Source organism: Hylaeus anthracinus, unplaced genomic scaffold (genome assembly GCF_026225885.1).
Source record: "Hylaeus anthracinus isolate JK02 unplaced genomic scaffold, UHH_iyHylAnth1.0_haploid 3, whole genome shotgun sequence".
NCBI classification, from domain to species: Eukaryota; Metazoa; Arthropoda; class Insecta; order Hymenoptera; family Colletidae; genus Hylaeus; species Hylaeus anthracinus.
This window is the reverse complement of record NW_026535284.1, coordinates 4,605,608-4,627,887: the sequence shown is the minus strand read 5'-3', so window position 1 is coordinate 4,627,887 and position 22,280 is coordinate 4,605,608. Positions and strand designations below refer to the sequence as shown.

The following is a 22,280-nucleotide window of genomic DNA, read 5'->3' as shown; positions in this document are numbered from 1 at the left end:
TCTAAATAAAAAAATCCAAAGGAATACTTGAAAATTGAAGCTCTAAACTAAGCTACACCCTTAAATAAATAAATATGTGTCCCAATACTTCACAAAAAAATGCCTTATGCCCATCAAAGCTACCCTGTCAGGCATACTTCGTCATTAAACGTTGAAATCTCAAAATCCCTCTTGGAAAACCCTTTACCTACGGTCAAAGAGTAAATTACAAATTGCAATAGAAATATACGACCCCTTTAATCCTAGAATGGTGTCCGTCAAGTTTGAGTATTTCTGGCAACGAATCGTATTTCCCGCCACATTAAATAGTTCCATTAACTCAATCTCCCCTGGCGCACGAGTAAAATTACAAGTCTCGGTGAATCGTCCCGTGAATATGGCCACGTGATAGCGTTTACGCGGAGGTTCTAGTTGGCACGCGACGTTCGAGTCAAAATAACTTTACGACCGTACAGGCATAAAGGCCGCAAAGCTCGACGAAACGCAAGAGACCAAGATTGCTTCCTTCTCGTTGCTTTTGCCTAGGGATGATTTGAAGGTTCACCGCGACACGGCTGCCACGAATTACCCTTCATAAAGCAAACACCTTCCCTTTATCTTTCTCTTACTTCTGGTTATTCATCCCGCCAAGGGGAGCATTTTTCCATGCTGTCCGCCAATAGAAAAGGACTGTCGCGGTATAACGCTGGCCTGAAATCGCACGTCAACATAAAGGGGAACGCGGAAACAGCGAGAGGAGAAACATTTCACCCCAGCTTTTTTCCTTTAAACGACGAGAGTGGAGATTGAGCCTTTAATGTGTCACGCCTGCGACGAATTGCTTCTTATAAAGCAGCCTTCTCTACCCACCCCTTGGTCTTCCTCGATTAATCATACCTGAGGTGAAAACGTGCTTTTCTTATATCGAGGACTGTCTGACGCGACCTAGCTACAGAGTACAGCTACGTGTCTGGTGCCATCATTTCAACTTGAACTTTATATTGTTATTTACTTGGCGACTGCGTGTTACGATTGTCTTTAAAGTTTTAACGAGAACCTCGAGGTTGGCTATCTTTGAAAAATAGGTGATCCTAATTTTCGAAAGATGTAATTTTAAGTCACTTTGTTCAGCAATTTTTGGGCGATTTCTTTGCTTGGTTAATTCTTGGTAAACAACCCCCTTTCAATTAGAATTTCTAATCGTCACGAGGTAAGCTTTAATATATTAACACATTCGCGTTTCTAATACCGGGTACTGACGAAAATAATGAAATTCTGAAGATGGACATCGCAAATTTGCAACGTTAGGACGAAGATAAAAATTACAAAATATGTGTAGAAATATCAAATATCTGGTGTATTAAATAAACAAATTTTCATAATTTTGTCATAACTCAGGAATAGGATTTGAAGTGACGTGAATTCATGTCAGTGTTAATCTAGGGGATGACATTATAAGTTGAGAAATAATGAGGTAGATGTATCCTGTACGCGCGTTCCATAAAACGAAAGTACAGATTCTCGATTTGGTGAGCTTTTTGGGATCGCGTACGTTAAGGTACCAATTTTTCCTTTAAATTTAACGATTGCTTCATCGATTGATACTTCTCTATCCTGTGTAATATATCTGAATCTTACTGTCAATATATTTTGTTTCGACCGCTCAGAGTAGACATACGACTGCCACGGAAGTTCCAGAAAACAGACGCTGAAATTAGAAAGCCTATAAACAAGTTCCTGATAGATAATGTGTCAAAAAGTCCGCGATTAGCGGGCGATAAAAATAGCCAATAATCGACAGAGGCTCAACGGGCGAAAGCACGCTAATTTCTTTTGCGCGAACGAACTATTAATTTTTAATTAAGTCGGCGCACAACTCCCGCCCTTTTGGCAGCTCGTACTGGCTGGCTTCACCTCATTGAGAGGCCCCGTGATATATCGAAACTTGGCCAGACTTCAACTACAAATGATTGGAACGAGCGAACAGCGTTATAATAGCAATGGTTGCGTCCTCTCGACCCATTTTGGATTGGAGTGCGGGAGTGCGACGGAGACGACACGTTGGGACCATTTTGCGGACGATAAAAAAAGCCCCATGGAAAAAAAAAAGAATATTCTATGCGAGCGGGAGTTGCAGCGCGAACACAGAGACGGACGTATAGAGTATTCGAACGGTTCGCGCAAAATCGGGGTCGTCATGCCGATTGTGTGTACGCCTCTCGAGGAACGTTTGTGTTTCGCGTTTTATAACGGCAGAACGAACGACGTTCCGAGAACGGAAAAATTTCATCCCCCAGGAAGCGCTGTTTCCCGCGTGCGGCGAAGAATTTCATATATTTGTTTTTTTTTTTTCACCAATACAGATCCATCGAAATGTATTTGGTTTAGGAATGAATTCTCTACCATCACTTTTGATTTGATTTATAACTCTAGTTTAAATAGAAATATGTATCTGTCATTTTGTTACGTTAGAGTAGCACCCTTTGTATAACATCATATACTAAATCAAACCTAATTCAGACTTCACCCAGACCGTAGAATATTGCATACCATCTCTTGGTAATTTACAACTAGTTGTATAATACATACACGATACTACACATTAAAAAAATATAAAATATACGATTCGTATTTCTTGTTTGTAATTATCTACTTCGATGTATAAAGATTTATATAAACCAAGAATTTTAATCTTAGCTCTTTGTCCGAATCTGTAAAAATATGAATTTGCATGAACCTCTACAGTCTAGTAATGGAACACACCGTAACACGTTTAACAAACAAAAAACTGTAAATACATACACGATACTACACATTACAAAAATATAATATATACAATTCGTAATTCTTGGTATAATTATTTCATTCAATGTCTGAAGATTTAAATAAACCAAGTACCATTACAATAAATTATATGATTTCAAAGTCATTCGATATGAAACGATTCCTGTTTGGATATTGCGAAACAAGATGGGTGCAAGTGCAAAGGATTATTTTTTTCTACATCTTAATGATAACGTCTATTTTTAAAAATAATTAAATATCCGATGGAAGGACGTAGCTGCACCTCGGAGGATCGGATTTGATTGTGTCGATTTCAGAATAACGTCCTCTCGCGTCGGTGCCCTCGAAATTTGGATTAAACTTGGAACGAATAAACAAGCGGGGCAGTCGCTTTGGCTGTCAAATCTGTGGTCACTTTGAAATTAATGTTCGGAGACGACTACATTCGTAACTTCGGCATCTAATCTAGATAAAAATAGTCCGCGAATTGAGATCGATATCAGTCTCTGTTGGTTCAGGAATGAAACGTTGTAGAATAAAATATTCTAGAGATTATTCTGGGAGCTAGTTATAATAAATGAAGATGCTTGTTCGTAGCTGTAATCTCTTAACATACTTATTTTTAATTTCTACCGGTAACTCTATTGTTCTTAATAATCTTGATGAATAGTAGAAAATTATGTGTTATTTTTGTTGAATTTAAGAACAAATTATTACACGGAATTATAACATCGTTACAAGGATATTTCATATTTTATTATTAAAGATGAAGGTGGTCATTAAATCCTTCTCATTGGAATGATAAAACCGTGGAAACGTTTCACGAATAAGTCATACTTCTACGAAAACATCGTACGCGACAAACCAACCGATCTACAGATTGAATTTTCCTATTTATATACGCTTAATAGCATACGTTCGTATCTGAAATAGTCAGCTTGTTAAGATCCTATCTGACTCACGGAGCCAATCATAATAAATTGCTTCTGTCACGATCACTTGCCGTAACAACATCTGTCTCTTCTATTTTAAAAAGAGTGTACCAGGAGAAATATTTCCCACTTGCTGCAGCATACCTAATAGACGAAATTAATCGTCTACAAGTTATATACTTCGTACTTTTGTAACTAACACAAAGAAACTCAATAATTACAATAATAAAACCACTACATTGCCTCGACATTAGTGGAATTACGAAACATCCACCAGAAAAGAAAATTGTATAGTAAACTTACTAATAATCAAAATAATTTTGGAGATCAGTTCTCGTACAGGATCGGTTGAAATTTTATCCAAAACCATTTGCGTTCTGTTGCATGAGAAGACTCTCGTAGTCATACGTAAGCAGATGTTTAGTTGTTATAATAAATAAAATGGAATAGAGTTATAAGTCAACGATATACATCGTAAATACGCACAGTTGGACATGTATTTTAATTAGACTAAAAATATAAAGGCATCGAAAAATGATGTTTTGCAGTAAATATCTGATTTTGTACAAACGTTAGCAGGCGTCCTAACACTCACGGTCAACGGTGTACTGTACACTGTTAAATTTCTCGTGTCGAATCACCGTGGACCCGGTAATTCGACACTTGTCCGGAGACAGTACTGCGCTTACTTTCGCGCGTGGGTGGTAGGGATGACACGCAAATTCCGGAATCTAAACATACCCTCCTAGAGAGCAAGACGATGGCAGAGTAGAGAGAGAAAGTGAGAAAGTTCTTCAACGCAACAACGTGTGTCTCGCGTTTCGAGTGACTCACAGATCTCAACTCCAAGAATAGCCAAGTCCACGGTTTATGAGTACATTTTTCGCAGACAGGAAGATTTCCTCAATTCCGTTCCCCGAACCGGTCGAAAGTCGAAAGCCGACCGACCGTCGCACGCTGGGACGGTAGTCCAAAAACTTGACCCGAACTGGAATAAATTCAATCCCGAAGGTATCATATCTTTTATTATAATACGCGACTTAATTACTAAAAGACTATTCACAGGATTTTTAATTCCAAAGTCCGCTTCACTTAATGAACTTAATTCGAAGAAACAGAGCTTCAAATATATTTTGTAGTAGTATGCGAAGTTAATATCAGCCAACGTTAATATTATGGATACTAATATGGAATGATGTCTTCTAAGTTGTAAGACCTGATATGAAAACACCACAACGTTCTGAAATATACGTTTAATGCCAAATAGTATTTATAATTATTGTTAGATGTAAGAATTAGTTATTCTAACCGTAAGTCGTTCCGTATTTATTTTAATTATATTAAGACTCACATATAAATGTTGAACGTGTAATTCACAGTGGTCGTTGATTACAGGCTAATACTACGATAAAAAAATAAAAAAAAAGTTGCATGAGATTTACGTGACTTAAGTATTAAGAATAAAGTGTTTAAAGTATTGTTAATTTGACTTATGAAACTCCCTTTATGGATTAAGATTGTATTGTAGAAGTATATAAAAAATCCAGACAAATAACTCATCAAAAGAGTTATCAATTAAAAGTATCGGGGATAATTTCGGGGAGATTCTGCTCCACTCCGCGCCGCGGCGAAAATTAATGTCGCAATAATGTGTTTAGCGATCATCGTGCGATCGCGTCCGGTGTTTTATCGCGTGACAAATGCCTGGCAATTCAATTTATTGCATCGCTGCGAACGGTCGACCATCAGGAAATATTTTATCATCCGTTGGGAAATACGGGCGATAATTATGAAACTGTCCCCGAGTATGACGAACCGAATCGTTGTCTGCGACTCTTGTTCATCGCGGCTGAGCCAGGCTCGACGAAAACTTTGATCGTTTCTCTGATCGGAAGTATGGCAAGGATACCCGCCATCGCGATGCTATCGATACGTAATACCGAACGTGATCCTATTCTAGCCTCGGCGTAAGCAAAACGAATAAATGGAAGGATACCGTGGCTACCGTTGAACTAGATTTTGCTGAGGCAACGAAAACAGAGATGCAGTGGCCCACCGCGCACTGGAATCGCTCGTGTATTTACATGACGAAACGATGTTCAGTGAAATATAAGAAAACTGACCGATAAATCTAGCGAAATTAATAGAACGAAGGCATTCTCATCTTTCAGGCAATTTTGTATGTTTAAGGTATAATATAGTACAAGTTAATTTCTATATTTTAGTAATTGCAAACGTCTAGAATTTTCGCATCTTCAATTTGATCACCTTTAGAAGGATTTGGTATAAAATTTTCATCTGCAAGTGTACGTTTAAATATACGTTTCTTAAATATACAGAAATACAATGGAAATCGAAAAAAGAATCAATACACTTGAATTAAGCGAAACATTCGTCGTAGCAAATTGTTATTAGATTAACGTGCTTCTTAAGGTGTCGTGAAATTAAGTTAGTTTAATCTGGAACAAACTTAAAATGAAAGATAAGTACGAAGTTAGTTGAAAAACATTGATGGAGTGTGCAAAGCTTTCAAGCACCTTCGAAGATGTTAAAAAAGAGTCTCGAGTGATAAGAAAATTTCGTTCCATTTTTCCAATAACAAGGATGATTGTATTATGGAAATCACTCGACGTGTATAATGTAATTCATTATAGGTTACAAAGGAAAACACAAAAAGGATGTTTTGAAGTTGCACAAAATGATTTGACAACGACAGCTTATTGTTATAAACGGTAATAAAAAGGGACAATTTCGTAATGTCTTGAAAAAGTAAAATTGCTGGTAGAACAGAATAGCAATTATTTATTTAAAATTTGCAGAACTATTCATCGTGATGTGAACTTTTAACATCTGTATGGAACGATTATATTAACGATACTTAACAATTAGTTTCTTTACGGAAGATTTCCAAAGTGTTTGTATTTTTCGAAAGTTATCTCCTGATATTTTTTACGTGTTATGACGAGAGGATTCGATCTACGGAAACAAGAATGCACGTTTCTTTGCACATTTTCACAGCTTCATGCACATCTTTTTCGGTCGCTACAACACCACTTAGTTGATTCTCATTTCAAATCTTTCGAAGAAGTCGAAAAAAGCATTAATGAATTTATCGAATCAAAAACACTATCTTTTTATAGAAACAGAATCCGTCAACTACCCGAAAAGTGGAAGGAGAGTGTAGAAAGTAATGGTAAACACTTTAAAACATAACGTGTATTCCTTTGTCTTATATTAGATTGTCCCGAAAGTTTCTTTCGCGAGTTGCACTCGATTATTTTATGCGGTCGTGTTTATATAAATAGACGATCTAATTTCATAGATATTCATATTGTAACAGCAATGGAGCAAAATGAATCGTGCACAATTCAGTAATGTAACATAGAACATAAAATATTGTGCATATATTACTTATGAATAAAGCGAAAGAAACTTTTGGGACAACCTAATAAATAAACATCGAATATACGATAAAAAGGCACCGAACTTATTTGTACGCCCAATATAATACGTCGCGATTCCTATTTACGTATTTTGCAGTGGGATGGTACCGAGTGCAAATGATACAAATAAATAAAAAAGAAAGAGAGTGGAAAATGTCGGAAGAATTCCCATCGCGTATCAAAATTAGTCCGCGAGTCGTTCATTTGCCGTGACTGTTCCAAACAGCGCGGGGAGCCTAACAAGGTTAAGAACCACTGCTCTAGGTGGATGTAACCCCTTAACATCGTTTCGTGCGGGGGAGGATCACCGCTCCGTCTCATCCGGCACTCCCAACCACGACAATTTCCTCGTTGGATTTACACTTTTATTTACACGGCACGCCAGCCCGGGTTCCACCTATTCACCTCCGTCGGTTCTATTAGTCGTTATCAGCAGGATTTCGATCCCAGCCACTTCACCGCCCTCTTCCCACTCGATCCTGTAACCTATAAAACCTAGATCCATTCGACACCGGAGCGCACCCTGACCCGTCCTGATACCTCCACAAGCTTTCCGAGCGCATTCGTATGCACGTAGAAGTGTGTGCATTCGGTTTATTCCATCCGCAAGCTGGATTCTCGAGATTCTGGCCCTTACCTCGGACCCGGTTCCGTTTAAGCGACGCTTTCCATTCGGTTAGTCGTTTCAGCGTTCTGAAAGACAACTCTCGCGACCCGACGAAACTAGGCCACATTGACGGATCCGCGGATTTTTAATTGTATACACGAGCCAGCAGCAGCCTCTCTGGGATACTATTATTCGGGACCCGTTTCTCGAAACTCCTGCGAGTTTCGGCACAACCGACCCGCCCTCCCTTTTTCTCTCACTCTATCTCTCGTTCCTCCCTCGTTCGGCCTCTGTTCTCTTTAAGATACGCCCGCGGTATGAATCGCAAAACGGTTCCAGCCTGAAATTCCGTCGTAACGAGTCTTTCAATAAAGCGAGTGCTTTATCCCTTAAAACTTTTAACGACCCAACGAACGTAAACTTTGCTTAGATTTAACTTTTATCGAACTCGAACCCCACCGCTTTCACCGCCCTCGCTCCGCGCCACTTTTTCCCCTTCCCGCGCCGCCGCGATCCGCAAGACAATCACTGTGCGTAGCGGTTCGTTGATTCGACGTTTATTTCTGATTCGCATTTACCGAGTACTCCCAAGTTTACCGGTAAACTGCTGCACGCCCGGAGCAACTTGAAATCGCGCCTAATTTATTGAATCGGCTGTAAAATTCGGAGCGACTGCTCCCTTCGGCTCGTTAACCGAAACGAAAGGAACGTTTACGCGCGATTCGAGTCGGTCGCGCGGCAATCGTATTCGCTTCCTGCAGCTTCCGTGATTTCCTATTGTTCTTTGCGAATTGATTTATTAACAACCGAACCGCTGTTCCTTGCGTGGTCAAGTTCGGAAAGAATGAGTTGTGCTAGTTGTAGGTAGTGGGACATGTACGACTTTTCTTCGTGTTTGTAATAACGTGGTGTGCGGTGTCTTTATAAATTCATCGAAGCAAGTTTATCTGGAAAATGTTATCGCAAGAATGTATCTTTGAAATGGAGATAATTTCAGTTTTTAAAAAAAGGATCGAGTTATGCAAGTTTTATTTAGACATGGATGCCTCGGTTTCATATTTTTTTTTGACTAAATTCCTAAATTCCTGACTGAAGGAAATTGAAGTATAAAATACTTTTACAAGAATGTGTTTCCGAAAGTGCGCGCATTCCCATAGCTATCCCCACATTTTCATTCGCCATAGATACATAAAAATCCGCAGTTTAGTTACGACAGTTCGCCCCGCACCAAAATGGCGCCAACATCTTCGCGCGAACCATCTTCACCTCGAAGATTGTTTGATCTGCGCTAAAAACTTGAAGAAAGAAAAGGGAGAGGCGGAAGGGAGCCTAGAAAGCCCTTGGAAAAAGGACAAAGTATAGCGGACTCGAAAACCGCGGTGACTCCGGGCTGTAATTACCGCGACGTCCGCGGTCACGTTCGCCGAAAGTGCTTCCGCTCGAAGCATTTCCGAACCGCGGGAAAAGAGGATTTGCCCGGCTGGTCGGATTTTCAACCGCGGTTTTAAACAAAGAGTTGCCCTCGACGGGAGCCTCCGGAAAGAAGGCTACGTACACGTTAATACTCCGACACTGGGCGTATATTCAACTCCGTGTACTGCGGCATGTTTTGTGTGACTCTCGTCCTATTATTCTTTTTCAATTCGCAAATCGTTTCCCCGAACATTTACAATTGATTGGTATCGGACGTTTAAGCTCTTCAGAGACGAATTTTTGTAAGTGAAAAAGAATCGATCTAATATTTTACGTTTCATTCATTTTATCACGATAGAAACTTAATATAAAATAATTTGAAAAAAAGAAGAAAATTGTTGAGCCCTATTGGTACATTATGAATGGAAAGATCTCATATGTTCAAGGCGTACCGGTTTTTTACATTAAGTTTATTTGTACATGTACGTACAACATTCTGTTAAATTAACAATTGTTCCGTTCAATTTGTTACGAAGTCGCGATACTTTCGGTCTAGTCGAACAGGCCTGAAACGTTAACGCAATGATCTTCTCGTATAAAATATTTCTTTAAAACTTTTCCTATACATAACATCGTTCTTTTTATTTACGCGTCCCCATTTACGTCATAAAAATTGGAGTCGTATTTTGATGACATTATTTAATGTGCTTGTTTCTTCTTTCGTCGTATCGAAACACGTTCATGTACCATAAACTTCGTTCATCATATAACGAGTTTAGACGACGCGTGGAACTTCGATCACCAACATTTTCTCGTTAGCTTGATGGACATTTGTGATCGAGTTAGCTATATATGTATACGGTGGGCTATTGTCATGCCGGTATATTCGACGGTAGTCCAGCGCATCCGACGAAACTGACCCAACCACCGACTCGGCCATTGTTTTAAACATTTTTTGTTGTTGGCTTTTTCGGCGAACGGCCAGTTATCACGATAGATAAAGCAGGAGTACGAGCTGGATGAGGCTGATAAAACTAATGATTTACGCACAACAGACAGAACCAACCAACCCACCCTTCTATTTCTACGTCCGGATGAAACTACTGTGCACTCCGAGCGAAATTTATGAAGCGATGGGTATTACGCCGCTGCCAGTTTTAACCGACTTCTTCTTACTGTAAAGTTCGTTTCAATTTCGTGCTGAAATTGTTGCCGAAAATTACTTTAGTCTTTAGTAGAGGATGTTTCGACTCACCACTGTACCGTGGACTCGAAGATTTCGTATACGTTTGAAGCGGGTACGTGGATTTCAAATTACTTACCTGAAACAGAAATATTTTATGATACAGATTATTTTGAACAGATCAGCCATGGTAAAAATATATATTTAATAAAACAGAGTGCTGTCGAAGTATTTGGTTGGACAGCAGAGTACATATTACGTTGTGATTATCGAACACAAGCAACGACATGGTCAGTTTACACGAAAAATTGAATCGAATAAATGTTGAAAGGAAATATTTCGACGTTCCAGAAAAATAAACTTAAAACTCAACGTACATCTCTTTGAAATTTTAAATCTCAAATATCTGCTATACATTTAATGGAAAGCACCCAGAATAATACGTCATTATCTTCGAGCTCGATCATTGCGTAAGGGCTCGTACAGCGGATCCACTTCGGTCTAATTAATATAACACGAGAACAGACGAATTTTTATGTTTCGTACATTATAACAATTTGAACAGAACGTAGCATTTCAATTAGGAGTTATATGCTGCCATCGATATCCGCTGCTCGAAATATTTCATTTCAACGGCACGACGAAATGTGGAATAGACGCCAAAACGAGAATCGTTTTAATTAACAGGCACCTTCGTAAAAAAACATTGGACGACAGTACGACACCTGTGGGTCCTTCGAATATCGTGTTGCTTTTTGGTCCGAACCGAGCGCACAAAGAAAAGGCGAAAACAATAACAGCGAGAAAATTAAGAGGGAGAAAGGTGAGGATCGCACAGCATTTCCCGCTTTCAACGGAATGAAAAAGGATGAACTGGAGCAATGGGTGTAGGGAGGGTAGAGGATGGGTGGCGACACAGAATATACGTATGTATATTTGCAGAGCGATGTCTCTGAAAGAGGAGCACGAGACTGTCCCGTTCTCCGCCGGCTCGAGCTCCCTTTACGCTTCTAGCAGAGGCTTTGTTACGTTATTTATTCGTTTAATTAACTCTCCATCCTTCCAATAAACTTTCCGTCGTAGCTGTCCTTTAGTTCTAGTGATTTTAACACCGTCGGGACACGCGACACTGGCTGCCAGAATTAAAACTGAGCATTCAGCTAACCCGGCGGCGCACCGACACGCTTCTCCCGCGTTTATCAAGCCTCCTCGAGACATTTTTAAGACGAAACGTCGCACCAAGCTTCTATTGTACTGCTCTCTATCCTGTTATTGTGCTTCGCCAATGACCCGACAGCTCGTACCGTTTGACTTCGTTCCCGCTGCTTGTTATCCCACACAGAGAACCACTGTTCCGTCCACACGGGCAAGCATTCTCTTTAAAAATATCCTATTGATAAATTAGCACACGCTGTTTTCGTGTCCTTTGAAGAGACTTTAGATGTACACAAACGTGATAGTTATGCTTCTCTTTCAAAACATTCAATTAATAAATTAGCAGACGCTGTTTTTTTATCTATTGTAAATTGCGTTTGACGTTATTATAATCATTCCACATGTCTTACTGTTAGGTAACTGAGGAATTGCGAATCGTATTGGGTCAGATGGAAGCCTCATTACGTAGCAGGTAACGAGTCTCACGTTTAGAGAAATTTTAAATGTACACAAAAATCATAGTTGTGCTTCTCTTTAAAAACATCTTATTAATAAATTAGTGGACGCTGCTTTTATATCTATTACAAATAGAAACTATCTGAATTAATTCCGACCAGTACGACACCCATGACCAACTTTAATACGTCCGAAAAGGGTTAATTCGTTGGTTTCCAATCACAGAATACAATTATTTCCCAACGCGAACGACATCGTGGCCCCTAACGCGAGTTCTTTTTTAGAAGAAACAAACGGTAGAACTTCCGTGTAAATTTTTCCGACCGTCCCTTAGGAGTCCTAGGGTTAGCGATAAATAATTAAACCTACAAAGCAGCGAGTCATTTTTCACTTTGGCTCGAGCCTACCATCGTGTTTACGGCGAAATCCAGCAGGTTAAAGCAGGTTGCCGAACCCCTCCCTTCAGGCTGTTCCTTGCTTGTCATCAAATCGTTTACGCCGGAGGTGATGATTAACCCGAAGTAAACAACCGCCCAATAACATGCTAATGCGAACCGACAGCCTGGTCAGGCGACGACGTAGGCGACTGCGGATATCACAGCGGGTCAAAAGGCGGAGAATCGAAGATGAAACTCGGCGCAGATCGCGTCAGCAACGAACCGCTATGATCTGATCGCGTTATTGATCCGGGATGAAATTTCTTTCTCGTCGGGGAAAGACGAGAAACAAGACCGACGAGTTCCACCCGCGAATTAAATCGGATTCTTTCGCTTTGTTTTCCTCTTCGGCGAAGTTCCTTACGCGTGATAATTTTACGAACGAAAAAAATTCGGTTCGTCGCGGCGAATCGGATTAAAGTTCGATAGATCACGCGGGGACGCGCGAACGCGTAATTAAAGGACTGATTGAAAGCGGCAAAAATAACGAATCGAAGCGCCGTCAGGTAGAGCAGCCGGAAGTCTAATGACCCGATCATTCATGATTACGGTCGCAGAAGCTATATGTGTATGTATCATTACGCGGCAATAGGGTGAAGCGGAAAACTTCGAGCGCGATGCATCATGTACGAAACGTGTCGACGTTATCGTTAATCATGATGCATTAGACAATGCCACTGATGATTTCTCGTGCCATTGGCCTTCATTAAGTTTCGAGTATACGTCTGTCGCGGGATTATCAGCGCGGATGGTGCGCATAGATCATGTGGCATCGATTGAAATTAAAATTTAATGATGATTGCCAACTGGAGTTTAAAACAATTCTGTACATTCGTTGGGACTTATTGACGTTTTAGTTCTTCGCAAAGGGGTAAACTATAAATGCGAGTAACGAGATACGTTATTAATAAGTTTAATCCATGTAATCCACATCTGATTAGTTACTTCGTTAGGTATCGTTATATTTAGAATTTCAGGTATAATGCAAATTTAAGTAAAATAGATACAAAATAAGATATAAAATTAAGAGTGAAACCAACGAAATAAAGTAATTCGATCTTAAATACATGGTTTCTCCGAAAAATGTTATTTTATGAAATGGAAAAGTAGTATTAATATTACGTTAAAAATTGAAATCGTTTATTTTCATTCTAAATTAATAATATACCACAAATACTCTAAATAATAATTTTAAATTAGAAAAGTGAAATGATTATGAGTAGCGAACACTTTTGATGCAGTATTTAATATTATTTGTTTATTGCAAATAACATTGAACAGAAATCCATTATAAATACTAAAATGTAAGACACGCTTAGATTTAGGGTTACATCAGATAAAGAATTTTACTCCAAATCAAAGTTAGACTCAAAAATCTTTTCATTGAATTTGTTTTCAATAATGTAGAAAGCGATAAAATGACGAGCTCCACGAATAAAAGTATTTAGAAGCATCTAACACAAAAATAAAATTTTTTGAAGTGATCAGCTAATACGTAATTCGAGTTTCTTCTTCCCTTCAAAATTTCATTTTTAAGGATAGCTTTTGTTCGAAATGTTTCAACTGTCTCGTCGACGGAATAGAGAAGTATTTAAGTCACTCGTGAAATAATTTATAAATAGCGAGGCGAAAAGATACGTAATGATTTTAAGCGAGATCGATACGACACGTTAGTACGTGTTTGCAGAGCGTTAGACCACGTACGTTCTTCCTCTAGGTCAAGTTATATGCATTTCTTATAAATACATTATCGCACAGTATGCGCTATGCATAGTTTTAATTGGTAAAGCTAACTGGAATGTCCAGGCAGCACCTTTTCTTTCGGTAAGTTTAAACATTTTATAAAGCATTTCCAGTATTGACAGGGTGACAAAGAAAATTTTTCAATTATACAAATGAATACTACTCGTTATAGCGTTCGTTGCGTTCTTGTGAACGAATCCTTTTGCTCTAACTAATAAAATAAATGTGCTGTTATTGCTGAGCGCTTATAATAAATAAAATGTCAGAACGAATGGTGTGCACCAAGTTTCACTTTAAAGACGGAAATATCAGCGCTGAAACTTTTGCTGCGAACTACTTCTACTATTGATCGTCCCAGTCAGAAAGTGGTTTATCAAAAGATTCAACGAGAATCGATAATTCTTCAAAGCTGTTCCACGGCCAGGTCGACCTTCAGAGGTTCGTAACGAAGATCGAGCAAAAATCCTTGTCGATGGACATTTAATATTACTTAATCATTCGAAGGATCGCATATAAGGTACGCGCAGTCCATATATATATGCTAAAGAATAGCAACCGAGTATCTTGGTACATACAACGCTTCCGCATTTCACCAACAGCATACCGGAAATAAGATTCCTACGCTACCCTAACCTATCCATTCGTCATATTTTGCTTCCCGTGACATTTGCCTGATTCCCAGAAGTGAGGCTAACGCAAGAGAAGGTTTGACGACGTTAAAACAAACACAACAGGGGAGCTCAACGAGCTCTTCCTAGAAGATCTACAACGATGTTTTCAGTAATCGCAGGATCGTTGGAGCAAGCACATACTGCCAGCAACGGACTGCTTTCAAGGAAATTGTTGCGTTAGTTTCAAGGAAACCGTTAACGTTAATCATGTTTATATCTGTTTATATCTGTTACAGAAATAATTAAGAATGGATGTTTGTCTCTTCGCGTGGATAAAAATCAGCATATGTGGTTAACGAAAAAATCCTGGATGACACCGTAAACTAAATATAATCTCCCGTGGAGAAATGCTCAGCGATAATGTTAGGGATTCGTTGCGTCCACGAGCTGTGTACTACATCCGCGAAAGGAAAACGAAAGCACAGGCCGATCGTCCAAGAAAAACTCGGGGAGAAGCGACGGCACTCGATTATAATCACCCTTTCACAAAGACCTTCCTGCCTATTTGCAAAAGGCCCTTCGCTGTAAACAACGCCCACGAACACGGCGACTGAAGTCCGCGACAAAACACAATGGACGCGAGAAGTAGGTCGCCGAGGGAGAGAAACTTTTCCTTTCGTCTTCCGCCCCGCGTCACCTTTTCGTCTTGCGAGGGGGTTGGAGCTTCGGTATTCGTACAACTCCTCGCGACAACGGGGACGTTGGTTGAGAATGAATTTTGAAGCTGGGACATCGGTAAACGGGCGCAAACAATAGCGAGCAGAACGCGAAATCACTTTTGTCGGCGTAACTTCTAGTTCGTTTGATAGCCCGTATTGTAATGTTAGGTAATTGCAAAAGTTCCGCTTGTTTCGCGTCATATATCATTAAAATCCTGACACGTCTCGCGACGAACAGTTTTATTTTGTTATGCGAGGGGTGTTAACGTTATTAGCGCGGCAGAAGCTCGATTATTCAAAGTAGAACTGGTGCAGGGTACAACTGATTATACAGAGATTTCCAACAGAAGATTTAGAATTTTAAACGCTAATACCGGCGTAGTGAATAGTTTCTTTTCTTTTTTTTTTTTATCAATTTACTTAAAATAAAATTAGTTACTTTGTATAATTTGCCATTTTGAATCAAAGAACTTTGGATAGCTTCATCCCCTCATGAAATATTGTACCATTCCGTTTTAAACGTAACAGCCTGTATATACCTGATGAATTCTAAAAACGATAAGTACTCAAGCAATCATCATTATTCATTTAATGAACACATGTTAATCCGAATAAAAGAATACCTGCAATCGAAAAAAGTATCCTAGGAAAACTACTAGGAATATTAATTTCAAGTGCGGATTCCAAATACTCGATATGAGCACATTTTAATCATCCCCGACAGCGATATCTTCAACTTTGTGGCTTTGAAGTTCTACGTGTATTACCAACTACACGAACAACTTTATTAACCCGGGAAAGTATTTACCCGCGTGAAGTACTCTCCGCGGTACCGTTTTAAAAACGGAAGTGAACGTTCGAATTAGATATGAAATCGCCGTCCGTATAAACGTCGCTACATCGAACACGAGCGAGCAAACTCAGCAAACTAAGTATCGCAGGCGTCGGATATCGATCCGTTTCTCGTTTCTCGTTTCTCGTTTCCGTTTAATATCATTCGCACACACGCGAGACGTAAGCATACGTAGAGTCCGCGGGGCACTATTATTCGACTTTACGCGTTCACGATGACAATGACAATGACGACGGCGATGGCAACTGCGCTGGAAACGCGTCGTATTACCGCGTTCCTAAGTTGAGCATCTATCTGTGACTCCACCTACTTCGCGGTCGCTTTATGGATCTGACAAATTGCACTATTCCTCTGCCTTTTGTCCTTGCGATATTGTACAGTCTGACGCAGCGGCCTCAAAGGATTATCTTCGACAGATTACCAAGCGTTAAAAGCATTTTCATCGGTATGCTAACCGCACTCAGATCTGACGAGTTAACGAACGCACCAGCGGTTCCATTAGCTGCTTTAGGATACCGTTCCATAAATATTCGCGAAAAAGCGGGTGGAACACGTCGGGTTTCGTATGTGCCTGTTCGTAATTAAAAATGAAGTTTCATCGCCCCCCTGAGGTGAGGGGTTAAAGTACCGAGGGAAGGTATTTGGCAAGGTTACGTGTCGGATATTGTCGCGTCGCACGGTGGCGGATTTCGCCGAAATCCTGGCCAAAAGTGAAGAAATTTTTATCTCAATTTCACAAATCTACGTATCGCATTTTATTTATAAATGATTGGCGCATTATTATTCGACGATAGTGATTTTCATTGTACTATCCCTTTAGAGTTACACGATCTTGAAGTTGTCAGTTTTATAATGTCAAGTTTTTAAGCCACAATTCAAAGTAATTTTTAAGTGTAATTTCGAATTATAATCCCTTACTTTCATTATTGGTTGTTGTCAGATATACTCTAAATTAAAATATAATTCGGGTTTATCGTTGTATTTCATTGTTTACAGCTGGGAAAAAAAAAGTACGGAACGTATGAATTTGTTACCATTTCCTAAGGAAATAGTTACGTATCAAGCGGGGTGTTAACGTTACTAGCGCGGCAGAAGCTCGATTATCCAAAGTAGAACTGGTACAAATTACACAGGTATTTCCAACAGAAGATTTAGAATTTTAAATGCTAACAACTACGCAGTGAATAGTTTCTTTTTTTATCAATTTACTTACAATAAAATTAGTTACTTTGTATAATTTGCTATTTCGAATCAAAGAACTTTGGATAGCTTCATCCCCTTATGAAATATTGTACCATTCCGTTTTAAACGTAATAGCCGGTATATGATCGAGTGGACTTTTTGGTCTTAAAATAAGCATTGAAGGTTCCCGAAGGCAGGCCTGCTGAGTTTTCCTACGATAAATTGCGATATTATGAGTTGTTAGTATTTGTTTGTCGGCCGCGACGTCTATGGAGCGGTACACTTATGGCATTAAAAATATGGCGCAGGAAAAATGCATTTTTGTCCATTTACAGACAATGATCGGCACAAAATCTGTTGACCGTCATAAACCGGGAATTCGGGAGCCCTGGTCAACTTCTCGTACGGAATTAGAATTTCTATAGCTGTCTATAGAATGTTTTTCCTTTCTCCTTCGACAGAAATTTTCGGCGACTCACTTGAAAAATTACACACCCCCATAAGACATTTATAACGATGTGCACCACTACCACGACACGAACTTAATCGTTATAAAGAAATGAAATTCGTACGAGGAACAGTCGAGCGACAGGCGTCACTCAAACTTCGTAGTACTTACATCGATTTTTATAACGAGAGTTCAAATTATCTCGGTTTCGTAGCGCAGTTTCGCAGCGACCATAAAGTGAAAACATTTCGTAGTTTTCAATTTTCTCTTAAGATTAAATAATTAAAACGTTTTTGTATTTGCAAGTACACATCGGCACTTTCATATTTATTAAAATTATTTTTATATTCGATACTTAACGTTGAAAAAGTACTCTATTATAAGTTTAAAGTCATATTATTACACTCTATGGCGTCAATTCGTTGTATATTTGAAATTATTACTTTTGGCCAGGATTTCGGCGAAATCCGCCATTGTGCGTCGTCGCGTCATTTGTAGCTGGCCACTACTTAGACCACGACGGAAGTTAAATGTGTACTTTATTGATATGAACTGTTTTATTAAATACTAGGTTGTCCCAAAAGTTTCTTCCATTTCATTAAGTAATACAATGTTTTATATCTAATGTCACATTATTAAATCGCGTACCATCATAAATATCTCGACTGATTGAGCCCATAAAATACAGCACAGGTTTTTTGAGTAGTTACTAGAAAGACAGTTTTTTATTGGATACTATCACGCGAGAAGCTGCGAATAAAAATATTTTATAATTCACAACTAAAAATTCAATTAATGGTTATTTTAAGTTACATCCGTGTACCGTGATCATTTGTTCTAGTCGTCTATTTCTAGTATATTTCTTCTCTATTTTAAATTGACAAAGTAATGTAACCTCTTGAACAAAGTCTCTATAATTTGGATTGATCAGTTCATCAACATGAGACTGACAGATCTCGGATGGTCCCGAAGCTATCGGTAGACTGATATCTGTCACTGCCAATTGCATGCTTATATCGATTAACCTAATTGACAACGTCATCGTACGCACATGCTACTTAGCATAGACGGCAAGAGAATCAGTCCCACCGCTAAACCTGGATTCGAAGTTGAAACTTTCGTTTCCCGAATAATTGCTCCAGTAATTGACATAATCGTATCGTCGACGAGTTTCTTCTTTCAGAACTTAATATTCCATAAAGGGCTGTCGCTTTCAGAACAGCATGTCTGATAAATTGCGGCCGTGCGCGGCCACGCTGAAAGCTTAAAATTCGATATGACACGGAAACTGTATGTAAAGGCAACGGGGGCGAATTCCATTTCTGAAAATCGCTGCTACAATAGAAACGTCAAATTGGATTTGTGGACGGGCTCGCGGACTCGAACTTGGACATTTTCGACTGCTGGACAACTGGTATATCGATCGTACCACTCGGGCTGTTCATCGGGATAGAGAATTCCATGCTTCGTACCTAATTCATGTCCAAGACAACATTTTTTTTTTTTTTTTTTGGTATGAAATCAACGTTAACGAAGGTGGTGGTAATTTAAATCAAGAGCTTATTACTTTACCGTTCTTGTAATTTGCAAATAAAACTCCTTCTGAATTAAATTAAATATCGTAAGTTGTAGTTGCATATAGTATAAGAGCAGTAAAATACCAGAAATATTTATTCAATTTCAAAGTTTCATTGAATTTTTGAAGCTGTTATTTCTCAAAACACTAAGATACATTAACATCGATATACCGTACTTTTAACCTCTCTTTTTCGTTGGCTTATTTTTGAAAACAATAAATAATGGTGAAAGTAATTAAGCACTGACTGATACTACAGATTGTACCTTGAAATCACGTGTCAAAATTCCACGCGTTACACCTCGTTTTGGGGTGACACGAGAGCGGTGACATTTCGAATTCTAAACTCAAGATTTATGAAGCGAACCACGGTAAATTAGAAAAGAGTAAAGCCCGCGTGCTATTTTGCAAACTCATCCATCAAGCTCCATAGACAGCTGTATGCTGATTTGTTTCGCCCACGCTGAAACAGGCGGGTCCGCTATTCTCATTCCCAGTAATTTGGAAAAAATGCCCGGTCGCGAGTTCCAGTTTATACTTTGTATCGACGAATTTTACGCCAAAAATAGTTGCGCTGTATTAGGCACATTCGTTACAAGAATGTTTTCTATAGCTACGATGGCGTTAGAGTTCATTTACGTTTCTCGCCAACCACTTATGCTAACTTTTATCTGGAAGACGTGTACTGAAAGACGTTTTGACAAGGCTACTTCCCCAAATGCACACGTATGTAAATAGTTGGTAACCGTGGGGGTGTCAGGGGGTAGATCTTTAGAAGATAGAAGATAAAAGATGGAAGATCAGTCGAAGAGATTTTGAGAAAATTTCTCCCTCTCTACCCCCAAAAAAAAAAAAAGAAAAATGAGAAAGCATAGATCCCAATTACTTCGGTAGGGGTCCCCTAAATGCACACGTAAATAGTTGGTCACCATAGGGGTGTCAGGAAGTAGATCTTTAGAAGATAGAAGATAAAAGATGGAAGATCACTCGAAGAGATTTTGAGAAAATTTCTCCCTCTCTACCAAAAAAAAAAAAGAAAAATAAGAAAGCATAGATCCAAATTACTTCAGTAATAGATGTTAACGCGGTTAAAAAGTTCGTCGAAAGTACTTTCCATAAAAAAGAGTAAACAATTCAGCGAAGGTACTGAGAACCTCCGTAAACCTAGCGTTAATACATCTCTGTTAAGTAGGCTTTCTTCCAGCGAGCCGCGCATCTGGTTCGCAATAAAGCACCCCGTCCCTTTCTCTCTAAATCTCGCCGCAGAATTTTCGATTATGAACCGAGACCGGTTTGTCGGGCCGGCAGCCAAGCCGCGTTCTCGTTTCTCAAGCGTTAGACGTGCCGTCTCGATCGCCGGGGGTTGAGAAACGTGGAAGCGTTACGCGTTTCTATCCGTGGGTTACAACGAGACACGGCGTCAGCTCGAAAAGAAAAAGGATCGCTCGAGCGTGTCGGATATTATTGTCGTCGTCGGTGTAAGTGTCGGGTCGGGGAGGAAAGTGGAAAAACACGGGGAGAATAGCGAGCCGAACGAGGGAAGAAGATCGTCGCCAGCACATGCAGCACGCGACGACGATATAATTTGGAGCTATGCACCGGGGGCATGTGACAATATCACGGGTACGCGGTACGTGCCTCGTGTGTGCCACCCACGAGGACGTGGAACACCAACGCCAACTCCGATTTAAGGGGGGAACTGCTTTTCTTCGAGCTTCGAAAAACGGTTGCTATATTGTTTTTCATTGAACAAAGTAGACGAGATTTTAATTCGAAAGTAAGTAATACAGAATATTTCTATTCTATTCTATTCTTTTATATAATTATTCGAAATTATACAAAATGTTTCTAGAAATAGAAAGTGACGTTACACGTGGTAACATTTTTTGTAATAAATATACTTGATTTGCATGGAGAACATTCTTAAGTACCATTCAGTTTTTCTGCTTTTCCTGCTGCTTGTCATGTCCGATTCGTAATTTCCTTTGAATATTCCTAAATATAAGTGCTCTTCATGTTCTTCCTCAATATATGAATATATACAAAAGAATATTCAGTTCACATATAGTATATAAAACCTACGTTACCAGGTTATAAAAGCATCGAAGACGAAAATTAGATAAAATATTTTATTTTTTATACATCGAAATAAAGTAAGATTGGACTTTCTACCACTTACGTAACGAACGGCTCATTTGTCGTATTTGTCAAGATTTCTCAGACGATGCCTGCTCGGTCTTTCATTTCTAGATTGCCGCGTCTTGTGCTTCCCCTTTGTCTTCCCTCAACCATCGTTGTGTTTCGTTTCTCCTCTCTCTCTCTCTTCCGTTTTCTTTTTGCATCCACGATACGCGTTCCGCGGAGCAGTTTTGAAAGGATTTATCCAGGATTTCAGCGACACCCACCCGAGTATGCCGATCGAAGCGAGGTGCGGTTCCGATTTGCGAGCTGATGGTACTTTCGATCCTCGTATCGCGTGATTCCAAACGAAAAGCACGGAACTTGTTAGCAAATGAGACCGCGATGAATCGGGGGAACAATTTTATCTGGAAGGTTAAGGATGAACGGATATATATATAAAAGGATACTAAAAGCATGAAATCCGACAATGTTGCCAAGATCGCCTCTAGGTGTCTCGATTTCAGCGGATGGCTTCTCTAAATCTTTCAGGGACTTCCGATGGGATTGTATTGTTGCCACCACGCGCGGATTTTAACAACTTTTCGTAGCTGCTTTTGACAGGGACAACAATGGACCGC

General features: G+C 39.4%; 1 protein-coding gene across 8 annotated transcripts in view; it reads right to left on the bottom strand.

Annotated features, from left to right (window-relative positions):
- Positions 1–22,280, bottom strand: part of LOC128894434 (uncharacterized) — a 220,632-nt gene that overhangs the window by 116,459 nt on the left and 81,893 nt on the right. Inside the window, exon 4 of one of the 8 annotated variants that reach the window (XR_008461538.1) lies at positions 10,314–10,480. The exons of the other annotated variants lie outside the window; for them this stretch is intronic. The gene's annotated coding sequence lies outside the window, so the exon portion shown is untranslated. Of the gene's footprint in view, positions 1–10,313; positions 10,481–22,280 lie in introns of those variants that run through there. 8 annotated transcript variants of the gene reach the window in all.